Genomic DNA, 12,333 nt, shown 5'->3' with positions numbered 1-12,333 from the left:
GGATGTTCTGAAATTTCTACAGGATGTCTGTAATTTTCTACAGGATGCTCAGAAATGGGATTTTGGAGGATGGATGGAGAGAGAAAGGTGAAGGAGTGAGTATGGAGGTAGGGAAAGGGTGTGAGGAGGTCCAGGACTTGGTGGATGGAGCTGAGGAGAGATGAAGATGGCTGGATTTGTTCAAGGAGTAGTGAAGCAATGTTGCACAAAAATTAGGGTTATGTGAGCGAATGTGGCAAAAGTGAGGCAAGAACTGCGTTAGGGGATGGAGCAGATGGGATTGATGGAGTATGGGTAGATAGATAAGTGGTATGGGTGCTCTGCAAGTTGTTTCTCCAACTGAACCAACGAAGACTTGGAAAATCAGAGACCTAGTTACGTTAACCTAATCTGATATAGCTAACTGTAAAGAGAATGAACAGAAGTTTATTTGCAATGAAACCATGTATGATAACTAGGCAACGAAGAAATCAAGAGTCTAAACATGTAACTAACTTCTGAAAATAAAAATCGAACACTAATGATTGCATGGCGAAGCAAAGACAATGTTTTTGGGTGGCAGCAAGGTCACCTTGATCCCAGCTCTGGATCCCACTTAGGGAGAGGTGAAATCAAAGGTGCTTGATGGAATTTTTCTGAAGATCTTCCCTGTGATTAACTTATCAACTAAATCTGAACATGAAAAGCCTATCTAATCATCAACAATGACCTAGGTAATTAGCAAGATTTTAATCTACTTAACAAAAATTATTTTGCAAAGACATAAAAAGCAAATAACAATACATAAAGGAAGCCTTGGCACTTGGGTTGGGCCCAACCCCAAGAGCTACAGGCTCCTAAAGAAAAATCAGAACTAATGGCAAATAGAGCTGCTTTTCATTACCCAAAAATAATCATGTCACAAGAAAGTTATACAGTAGTAGCTACAAAAAACGAGTTGAGACAATGATAGCACTATAGTGAAAAACCCAACAGTTCCAAAAGTAAACTACGAAGGCTAAGGCCTTCCTATTTATGCACTACGAGGGTCCTAGCAGCCCTCCTTAACTCAAGGGACTCGACTATTCAAATTGCCAGTAAACAGTCACTCTTCACAAAGTTGCTCGGCTGCCTTTAGGATTCGTTTTGGTGGCCTGCTGAGCTCCGAGTTGAGGGTGGAGATTTCGAGAAAGGGCCATTTAATGCAAGAGACAACCTCCCTATGAATCCTCACCCTTGCTCCCTCATGCTTGGCTGTCACCTGGCTCATAATTGCTTGGCTTTGCTCCAAAATTTGTCCAAAAAACTTGAAATAACCACGTATTAGCCTCCTTGGTAAAGTGACCACCCGTATTCGTTCAAATAACATAAATATACTCAAAAAACATGCATAATCTATGAAAAATGGTGGATTGATCAAGAACAATTAGGAAAAATGAGCCCAATAAGTTACCCAATTCGTGGCTCATGAGTGATATTCTGCAGATCCTGCTTTTCTTCTATGGTAGACACTTTGGTTTCAAATTTAGCAGACAAGGTTCTCAAAACTTTCTCAACTAAGGCCACTTCCTTAATTTCTTCACCCAGATTCTTCATGCAATTGACAACCTCATCTATACATAGGAAGTAACTAGCTATGCTTTCATCACTATGCATCTTAAGTGTTTCATACTGTATTCTGACAGTTTGAGGCTTAGCACGTTTTACCTGAGAGTCTCCTTTGTAGCTCAGAATGATTTTGTCCCATATTTCTGTGGCTGATTTGAGTTGCATGACCTTGACAAACTCTGATTTTGACAAACTTCCCAATAAAATAGTAACAACTTTGGCATTGGTTTCATATTGCTTTCTACCTGTCATATCTGTAGGAATTGTTGATGGAAATATATATCCTCCTTCCACGATTTCCCAAATATCTGTTCCAAGCGATTGTAGATAGGTTGTGGTTCTTATCTTGTAGTAAACAAAATTACTCCCATCAAAAATTGCTGGTCTGATGGATCCCTCTCTTTCTTGATTACTCATGCTGATGGATCTTCCTTCAAGTGATCAAGCTTCTTCTGAAGGATCTACTCTGATACCAATTGTTGGAAATAATACTACGAGGGGGGAGGGGTGAATCAGTATTAGAAAGTCAATAACTTTTCATTTCCATAATCAGATTCATATACGCTACTTCAGTTAAGGGAACTTGCGTGTACACCCAACTATGTTTAATGCAACTAGCATATATCCAGATAACTTATGATTCAGTTAATTCATCATATGTTGATCTTTAATCAGTGCATCAGAACATCATTAACCATATAAACAGTAACCAGGTGTAGTAAAAACAGAATAGATCATCACACATAAGAGACACACATGAACACCATGATATAAGGTGGAAACCCAATGCGGGACAAAAACCACCTGCTGTTGTTTTCTTTAATATAAGAAAAACCTGTTTAAAATCTTGTACTGGTGCAGACTCATACCAGTATGCAGGCACCCACCTGCAGAAGGCTACAACCTTCTCTCATTCTCCAACTTCTACTGGAAGGGAGCTACAACCCCTAGAGCTTGTACTAGCCAATATATTTACTAGTATGTAGGCGCCGACCAAAAGAAGACTACAACCTTCTCTTTTCTTCCAGGGACCACGTTTCATAAATTTTTAGACTGGATCCACCAATACAAAATCAATCACTACTGCAATACAACCATCAACTGTATCTACATCATCAATCTCTATGTCACCCAACAACTGAATCACTGAAACCCTGTCATCAAAACATAGTCACTAGAACACAGACTAGAACCTAGAACCACTAGAACCAACATCAACCTCAAATATCAAATATCATAATGTATACACTACTTGGCTATGTCGAACCAACACGTATACGCTCTTTCACCAAAGGGAACAAGCGTATAGATCTGAAAATAATTACTTATACCTTCGCTGCAATTTTCTACTTCAGATATACCCAGATCATCACGTATAAAGGATAAGACATGCGTTAGTATTTAGATTTGAACTATTCATTTTCATACCATATAATGATAATGCATTTTAGTCTTCATGATCCCAGTCCATCAACCTTCATTCGCCACATAGATGCATCCTTAGCAAAGCATCAGATACCCATAACCTGCATACTAGATCTCACACTTCATCAGATATTCATCACTTGCACACACTAGCCTAATGATCTTCTCCTCCTTTTATAGTCTTAGGACTTACTCAATACCATGGACCAAAATCACTTAGACCCAATACCTTGGACCAAATACCTAGGGTCAATACCTCGGACCAGATACCATGGACCAATACAATGGATCAAAATGCCATGGACCAAATACCACGAACCAAAACTTAGTTTTCCAACATGTTTGTGCCTTTCCTTCTGTGGAAGTGCGTGTCTACGTTATATGCCCCTTTTGGTCTGCTAACCCACGTGTATATGCCACTTTGTCACAGTGAACCTACATATACCTCTACTTGATCATTAATTCTTTGCTATTGACCTGCTGCACTATGATCTGTCATCTGAGTTAGTTTCCATCAAGGAAAACCCCTGTATCATAATGCCAACAATAAAACATTCAAAATTATTCATCTAAGGAAATAACCGTCTATCACTTCCACAGTTAGGAGTAAAAGTTTTTCTTTGAAGACTTTATTTCCTTGTTTGTTGATGGGGTTGACCTCTCATCTCCTTGTTGAGTATTTCAGATTTTGCATTAGGGTTCTTTGCCTCACCTTGTGAGCTAGATTCACCTTCAACAGATTCATAAAAACTAAGACTAGTTTTGATACAGGAGATCTTCGACTACTAAGAATATCATCCAAAATCTTAATACTGTCTTGAAATCATAATAGTTTATCCTTTTCTTCTAATTTACCTTTCAAGATATTTACCTCAACCTGATGTTGTTCTTCCTTTTCCAGATATTGCTTCTTCAATATTTCTTCAGACTTTCTTCCTTCTTCCACTTGTTGCCTTAGTTTGAGAATCTCATTTTCTTGTTCTTTATCTGCTTGAGGTAGTTCTTCATTCTGCTTATTTTTTAATAATATCACTTCATCTGACAACATTTGACGTACTTTGAAGGCACACTCTAGCTGAGCTTTTAATTTGGTAACTTCTTCTTTGAGGGCACACTCCCTTTTATTAAATAGATCTTGTTGATCAATGATTTTATCTGATGTTTCATTTGCTTGTTCATCTTGAGGTGATTTGCAATCTGAATCCTTGCTTCCATCTAATGGCCAATTGTCTCTCATGTTGTCACCGTTCATTTGAGTTGTGTTCTTCTTCTGAGGTGCTTTCTTCTTTAGCTTATTTCCCATTGTTTCTACGGATCTCCTTCAAGCGATCAAGGTTCTGCCAAAGGACTTGCTTTGATACCAATTGTTGGAAATAATACTAGAGGGCGGGGGTGAATCAGTATTAGCAAGTCAATTACTTTTTCTTTTCATACTCAAATTCATATATGCTACTTCAGCGAAGGGAACTTGCGTGTACATGCAACTGTGTTTAAGGCAACTAGTGTATATCTAGCAAACTTATGATTCAGTTAATTCATCATATGTTGATCTTTAATCAGTGCATCAGTACTTCATTAACCATATAAACAGTGACCAGGTGCAGTAAAAACAGAACAGAACATCACACATAAGAAACACATATGAACACCAAGATTTAAGGTGGAAACCCAATGCGGGACAAAAACCACCTGTTGTTGTCTTCTTTAATATAGTAAAAACCTGTTTACAATCTTGTATTGACGCAAAATCATACCAATATGCAGGCACCCACCTACAGAAGGCTACAACCTTCTCTCGTTCTCTAGTTGCTACTGGAAGGGAGATACAACCCCCTAAATCTTGTATTAGCTGATATGTTTACTAGTACGTAGGCACCGGCCTACTGAAGGCTCCAACCTTCACTCATTTTCCAGCTACTACTGGAAGGGAGATCCAACCCCCTGGCTCTTGTACTAGCTGATATGTTTACCAGTACATAGGTGCTGGCCTATAAAAGGTGATGAGCCCCAAAAATGGACAATTATTTGGGCTCATTCAACCTCCTAATTTGACTTAATCCACCATTCTCATTGGTTTATTGCATGTTTTTGATTATATTTATGTTAATAGAGTGAATTTGGTTAGTCATTATGCCAACAAGTCTAATGGGTGCTTTGCGTAGCCTTTTTGGTCAATTTGGAGACAAAATTGAAGGTCTTAATGAGCACTTGGCAGCCAAATTCGTGGGAGAACAAGGGAGAGGATTTGTAGGAAGGTGTCCCCCTCATTTATGGGCCCTTACCTCGAATTCTCCACCATCAGCTCGGAGTTCAAGGGCCACCAAATCAATTAGCACAAGGGCATCCAAGCAAGTCAAGTAGGACTGCTGTTAACTACAAGTCTTGGGCAGCCGAGTCCCTAAATTTTAGGAGGACTGTTGGGTCCTCAAATTGTATAAATAAGAAAGCTTAGGGCCTCATTTTGGTTAGCCAGTGGATGTTAGCTAGTTAGCCAGTAGATAGTAGCTAGTAGTTAGTCATTTCATAGCCTTGTTGTAGTCATTTTGTAATTCGATTTGTATGCAATAGATTAGCTTTGCTTTCAGCTCATTCTCAAGCTCTCCTTGTGGACAGTTTCGATGTAACTCTTCATTATTGGTTAATAAAGATGAATTCAACTTTGTGCCAGCTCTAAATCTCCCTTGGGAGGCTCTAGCTCTTGGGGTTGGGCCCATCTCAAGCGCCCAGTACCTCCCCTGTTTATCTTTATGTGTGTTTGCTGCGTTCTTAAAATAAAATCTGCTCTTTAGATCTTGCTTTGTTATTTTGGTTGTTTTTGTTGGTTAAAGTAGCTTTTTATGTTTGGGAATCGATTGGTAGGAGCTTTTCATGCATTTAGATCTTTCGAAATGTTCTTGCTCACGTGATGTACATGGTTCTCTTTCCAAACGAGGCTGTTGTTTATTCATTTCATTGACAGTTAGATTAAGTTAGCTAGGACTTAGTTTGTTTGCAAGAATTCACTGATTCGGTTGAATGTGCATTGTGCAGGGCATCTCTATCACTCACTCACATGATCAAGCTTCATCAGAGCCATCTGATTCATCCCATATCTAGGCTTCTCGCTTCACAGCCATCCTCTTGCCCACGTAACCCTACCTTCTTCTCCATTGTTGTCTCAACTACCTTAAAGCCAAATCAACCTTCCACATATCATCTCACCACTCCATCCATCAGTTCCTGGGTCACTTCAGACCCCCATCCTACCTCCATAACCATCCATGCATCTTCCATCAATCACCCATCCTCAAAAATCCCATTTCGAAACATCCTGTAGAAGGATTACAGAACTTCCTGTAGAAACCCCTGTAGACTTCCTGTAGAAGTTCATAAACACGGTTGCATGGCATCCAGACTTTGTGAAACTCTCAGAAAGAATGTTAGGGATCCCTTAGACCCTCTCTGTACCATCCCAACCTTTCCCAAAGCATTTCATCCCTTGATCCATCCCTGCACAGTGGAAAACTAGTTAGAAGCACATGCATGATAATTTCAACAACTTAAGCAAAAATACAAAAAGATGTTTTCTTCAGATAGTGATAACTTAGACACATGCATTTTACCTTCCTAGAAGTAATGGCATCTCTTTTCGTAGTTTGCATTCTTTCCTTTGCATCAGTAGGACTAGTTGGTAGAATTAGGGTTTTCTAGGCTTTGCGTTTCTTTTTGGCTTTCAGTTTCTTTCCGCAAGTAGATTAGCTTCCTTTGAGTTAGCTTTCATCCATCAGTTAAAAAGCTTCTTCTAAGAGCTCATAGAAGTTGGCTTGAGCCCCTAGCGGACTTGTGCCAGCTGACCAAGTGACAGCTGCGGCAAGAGCTAGTACTTGTGCATACAGCACCGTCGCTTCCAAGTTTGTTATGAACTACCGGGTTGATAAAATTAAAGAAGGGAGTTCCAGGAGTTGTAGCATTATTGCTACAATACTGGGGCCCACCATCTTTTTGGCGCCGTTGCCGGGGAAGCGTCAGAGTATTAGTAATTGTTGCTTTTCTTCTATTTTCTTACTCTTGCCTTTTGCCAAGTAGTTTATTTCATTTCCATTCTGCAAAAGTAGCATAGACATTTCCTGCTTTCATAGATTAGCATTTCAATTCCGCAATTTCAATTTTGCAAGCATAGATTAGCCTTTCAATTCTGCAAGTGTAGACTAGCATTTCCATTCCTGCAATTCCATTTGAGCAAAGTAGATTAGTCCTTTCCTGCTTTCATTTCAATTCTGCATTTTTATTTCAGCAAGATAGTTAGTTGTAGATCAATCTGTTTCAGTTTTGAAGGTACCAAAGAAAAAACAAAATCAATCAAAAAGTCTTTCCATTTCATGCCTCGTAGGAACCGATATAAAACAGGCAAATTCCTACCCAACACCCCCACCACATCACTTAGTCACCCTTCTCTCTTCTTCGGTGACAGTGATCCAGAAGAACCTATAGGTGAACCTCCTGAGATATACAAAGATCCTATAGTAGAAGAAGAAAACATTCCTCTGAAGCAAATGGCTACAAGCAGAAATGTTGGGAGCAATCCCTTATCCAAAGATGAATTTGCAAATTAGCTGGAAGATTTCAAGAGTGATATGAGGCAGTTTCTTGCCATGCAACTGGATACCTTGCGGATCCAAAAGAAGCAAGAAGAAGCCAAGAGGGCTTTGGTCATCTTTTGTCCTAGGTGCACTAGAAAGCATCCTAGGAACAAATGTCCAATGCACTCCCTAGAAGTGTGTTTTGTCTGTGAAGAATACCATCCTACGAATCAGTGCCCTTCCTTGCCTGGACTTAAAGTTGCATATCAAAGAGTTAAAGGAGCCACTGAACCACTCTATCATATGAACCAAAGGAAGCCGCCTGGACCTAGATCTTACCAGCAGGAACTGCAAGGGACATCCGAGACCTATTATGACCCTTATCAAGCCACTTTCATGCCTTCTTGGGGTCCCCCTGCTCATCCTTCCTGGTTCACACCTCCTCCTTGTTCCTTCATAGATCCATATTATGCCCAACCAGCTGCTCATTCATTTCACTCTTATGCTCAGCCACAACCTCAGTGGAATGCACCTTATCAGGGGTGGAGGCCCCAATACAACTCTCATCCCGCTCATTTTCCTCCACCACCTGCTCATCCACAACCATCGCCTCCTCCTCCACCAAGGCAACCCCAAATGCCTACCCAACCACAATGCCATCCATCTCCATCTCAATTTCACACCTCCGCTCAACTACCCGTACCATTTCCAAAGCCATACAATGGAGTAGCCCAACCCAATTGCAAAGCTGAGGCACAACATGTGCAAATGATTCCTCTTGAGCTCAATGATCTTCACCAAAGCTCAGGAAGGGTGTTGCAAAGTAGAGATTATATTGACAACATTGAAGGACCAAAGGCAAAAGAATATTCAAAAGAGGAAATCAAAGAACCATGGGTTGCACTTGATGAAGAGAAGAGATTAGAATCAGAGATCGAGAAAGCTTCCTCATGGTTACCATCAAACCCTCCATGTAGTCAAGAGAAAGATCAACAAAAAGAGGAAGATGAGAAAGTCATGTTAGAAGGTGACATAAAACATGATCCAGATCAGCAAAAGAAGCAAGGATATCAAAGCTATATTGAGATATGGTTTCAGAAGGTGACTGAGTTGCAGCGGTACTCTCTTCCTCAGCTGTGTGTGATCCCTTCAAAGTCAGATCATTTGGTCTCTAAAGTCCGGATAGTTGTCCAAGCATGCATTTCGAGCCTTCACATCATTTTTTCTCTAATCTCGATGTGCACATGGCTCCATTGGAAGTATTCTTATACTTGAAAATGATTTTGTTTTTCAAGTAGGATAGGGTAGAGAAAAAAAGAAAAAAAAGAGAAAAAATGAAAATAAGAAGAAAATAAAAATCTAAGGTGAAAACCTCCTCGGAGGCGCCTTAGATTGGCTCATTGATTGAAAACCTCCATGAGGCGGTCAATGGGTTGGAAAGAAGAGAGAATAAAAAGGGAATAAGATCCTTGGGTGAAAACCTCCCTTGGAGGTGCCCAAGGCAGGCAATTAGGGTGAAAACCTCCATGAGGCGCCCTAGTTGTTTTTCAAAAAAAAAACAAAAGAGAAAAAGAAAAAGAAAAAGAAAACTAATTCCATTGGCTAATTGCAGGTTGCAAGAAGGACGTTTCATGATAGGAGGAGCACTCAAATCAAGGTTAAAGGAATTTTTCTTGTGCCTTCTACAGGAAGCTCTGTATTTCTACAGGAAACATCCTGTAGAACCTTTGGACGAACCAAATTCAAGTCTAAAATGGAATCTGATGGTGGGAATCTGTTGATTAGGCATACAAGCACTTGTGTGTCCATCCCTTGCCTTTCTCCATCATTTTTTTTCCACCTCATTGTGCTTCTCATTGTGCTTCTACAGGAACTTCCTGTAGAAATTGTGGGAAAACTAGACATGGATTTCAAAAAGTGGTTTGGCGAACATGGTAGCTTCCTCAAGGGTTCAGAAGCCCTCATGCAATCTTCCAACTCCTCCTCCATCATCTCCATACCTGCATCACAGCCCAAGCTTAGTTTTTCCTTCCATACAAACATTTGCAAAAAGCCTTGAGGCAAAAATCCATAGAACAAAATTTGTTTTTTCCATAATTTGAAAACCATGCATCCATTTGACAAACCGTTTTATGGGGAATTGTAGAAGGGTGATGGAAACATGCTTGAGCAGTTTCAGCTAATTCCGGTGCACGGTTTCCAAGAAATCAGCCTCCATCACCATCAGCCATTTTTGCATTTTCTCCATAACCATGCATCCGTTTCAAAACCTGTTTCATGGGGATATGCATATGAGTGATGGTAACCTACCCAAGTAGTTTCAGCCGATTCCGATGCACGGTTTCTGAGAAATCGATCTCTGAAATCTTCAGCCATTTTGCATTTTTCTCTAAATCCGTGCATCCATTGATCACGATTTTGCTATGGGAGATGCATCATGATGATAGAAACATGCTCAACGAGTTTCAGATCAATCCGCTTTACCGTTTGGGAGAAATGGCGAAAACAAGTTCTGGTTCTGTGACATTGCAGCAGCAGCAGCTTGAAGGTGCAGATTTGAACGTGGAAACAAATGCATGCAACTTAGATCTGGTAAGAGGACACCTGCACAAGGAAAAGCAATAAAAAATCATCAGCCAAGCCCTCATGCAACCAAAGGATCCAAGCATGCAGCAGCAGAACATGAGCATGCAACAGCAAAAAGCTTCACAAGCAGCCGTTTGACTTCAGGTACGTGACTAAACCTTGTTCATCTATTGCATGAATCTAGTCTAAGCATTGCATGAACGGATGGAATGGTGAAATTAAGCCATGAATGTAGCAAGACACCCAGTTCTCTAGCACTCACGAGAAAATCACGCAGCATGCATGGATAGTCATTCACGTGGAAGTTGAGAAACACAGGCAATGGAAGATTTGTTTGAACTTCAGTGCACAGGGCATCAATTGATTAAAAAATAGAAGAAGACATGCAGTTCATGATAGCATAGCATTTCATATGGGCCAACACATGTTTTTGCCACCTCACTCCACCAAAAATCACGCAGAATTAATGGGCGCTCAGCCGAAACTCATAGACTGCTGTTAACTTGCACTTGCATAATGTTCAACCGAAGTATACATCCTCTGCTTCCTCAAAATGATTAACCTATCATCCTTCGCTGATTGTTTTGGCCTGTTCAAAATTCTCCAGCATACCAAGATTGTGCAGAGGCGTAGAGACATCCTATGGAATCCAGTAGCATTCTACAGGAAGACGTTTTACAGGAAAATACAGCAGAGTCTTCCAGGGCAGAGTAAGCTTCTTGGTTTTCAGGCGGAACTGGGGTGGATCTCTCTGATGAGATTTGTGTTTGCGCTCGCTTCTCATACACCTCAATCTCAATCTGAAGTTGTTCCCAATAGGAACTGATCTCTCTTTCATCTCTCAGCTCGAGGAGGCTAAAAAGATCACCAAGTTGCAGAGTTGGGGGAGGCTTATAATAACGAGACATCCACATCTGTTTTGGGTCCATCTGAGTCCTACACAGTATAGACAAGTACCCAGACGATGCTCAGGTCTGGAAACCAATTGGGTCTTCCGAATATTGATCAGATCTGATTTTTCAAGCCCTCTTCAGCTATGGCCGAAACACAAACATGGACGAGGCGGGGCAGTAATCCAAAGCTTGAACAAGAAGTTATTGACATACCTCCAACTCCAACAGGAGAAGGAAAATATGGTGCATTTCCTGTGTCCCAGACTATTACAACAGCTCTCATTATTGCATCTTGGTACTCTTCCAATATTGGTGTGCTATTGCTTAACAAATGCCTACTTAGTTTTTTGGATGCAGATACCCAATATTCCTCAGAATGTTGCACATGTGTGCCTGTTCATTTTATGGTTTTCTGGCAATTTCATGGTTAGAGATTGTACCAATGTAGTTCATCGTCTCCAGGAGACAGTTTCTTGAGGTATTGGCACTGAGCTTCATGTTCTCCTTCTCGGTTGTTTGTGGCAATATTTCTCTGCGCTATTTGCCAGTCTCCTTCAATCAAGCTATTGGGGCAACAACTCCCTTCTTCACAGCAATATTTTGCATTTATAATAACATGTAAGAGGGAGTCTTCTGTGGTTTATATGGCCTTGGTGCCTGTGGTATTTGGCATTGTTATTGCAAGCAACAGTGAGCCATTATGCCACCTTTTTGGCTTTTTGGTTTGCCTAGGATCAACTGCTGCCAGAGCATTGAAATCAGTTGTTCAGGGGCTCCTGCTTACCTTTGAGGCAGAGAAGCTTCACTCTATGAATTTTCTCATGTACATGGCACCAATTGCTGCGCTGTTATTGCTTCGTGTTACTCTTTTTGTGGAGGGTAATGTATTAGCTATTGCTATTGAAAAAGCCAGCAAAACCAACAATCCCCTGTTGCTTGGAAACATGACCATGGCTTATCATGTGAATTTAACCAACTTCCTTGTTACAAAACATACAAGTGCCCTCACGTTGCAGGTTTTAGGAAATTCCAAGGCCACCATTTCTTCCATATGATTGCATATACTTGCACACTCATAACAAGGCTGAGAATTCACAAGGAAAAGCAGCAGGCAGCAGGAAGTTAGCAGACTGTTTCTACAGGAAGCGAGCGAACTGTTTCTACAGGAAGTTGAAAAGAGGGAAGCCAAAGGAGGAATCGACCGAGATGTTAGCCAAAGAAGCCACCAGGGCCATCAAAGATGAGGAGAGAGATTGGTTGCTTAGAGGATGAGCAACACTTTC

At 40.7% G+C, this 12,333-nt stretch overlaps 1 pseudogene; it reads left to right on the top strand.

The window, feature by feature from the left end:
- The first annotated feature begins 11,694 nt into the window (after window positions 1-11,694).
- On the top strand, window positions 11,695-12,105 carry LOC149242999 (putative sugar phosphate/phosphate translocator At1g12500 pseudogene; annotated as a pseudogene).
- Window positions 12,106-12,333: the final 228 nt, after the last annotated feature.

The sequence above is a fragment of the Pinus tabuliformis genome, chromosome 8 (assembly GCF_031772625.1).
Source record: "Pinus tabuliformis cultivar Carrire ecotype Pingquan chromosome 8, CPIR1, whole genome shotgun sequence".
NCBI classification, from domain to species: domain Eukaryota; kingdom Viridiplantae; phylum Streptophyta; class Pinopsida; order Pinales; family Pinaceae; genus Pinus; species Pinus tabuliformis.
This window is presented reverse-complemented; position numbering and strand designations above follow the sequence as displayed.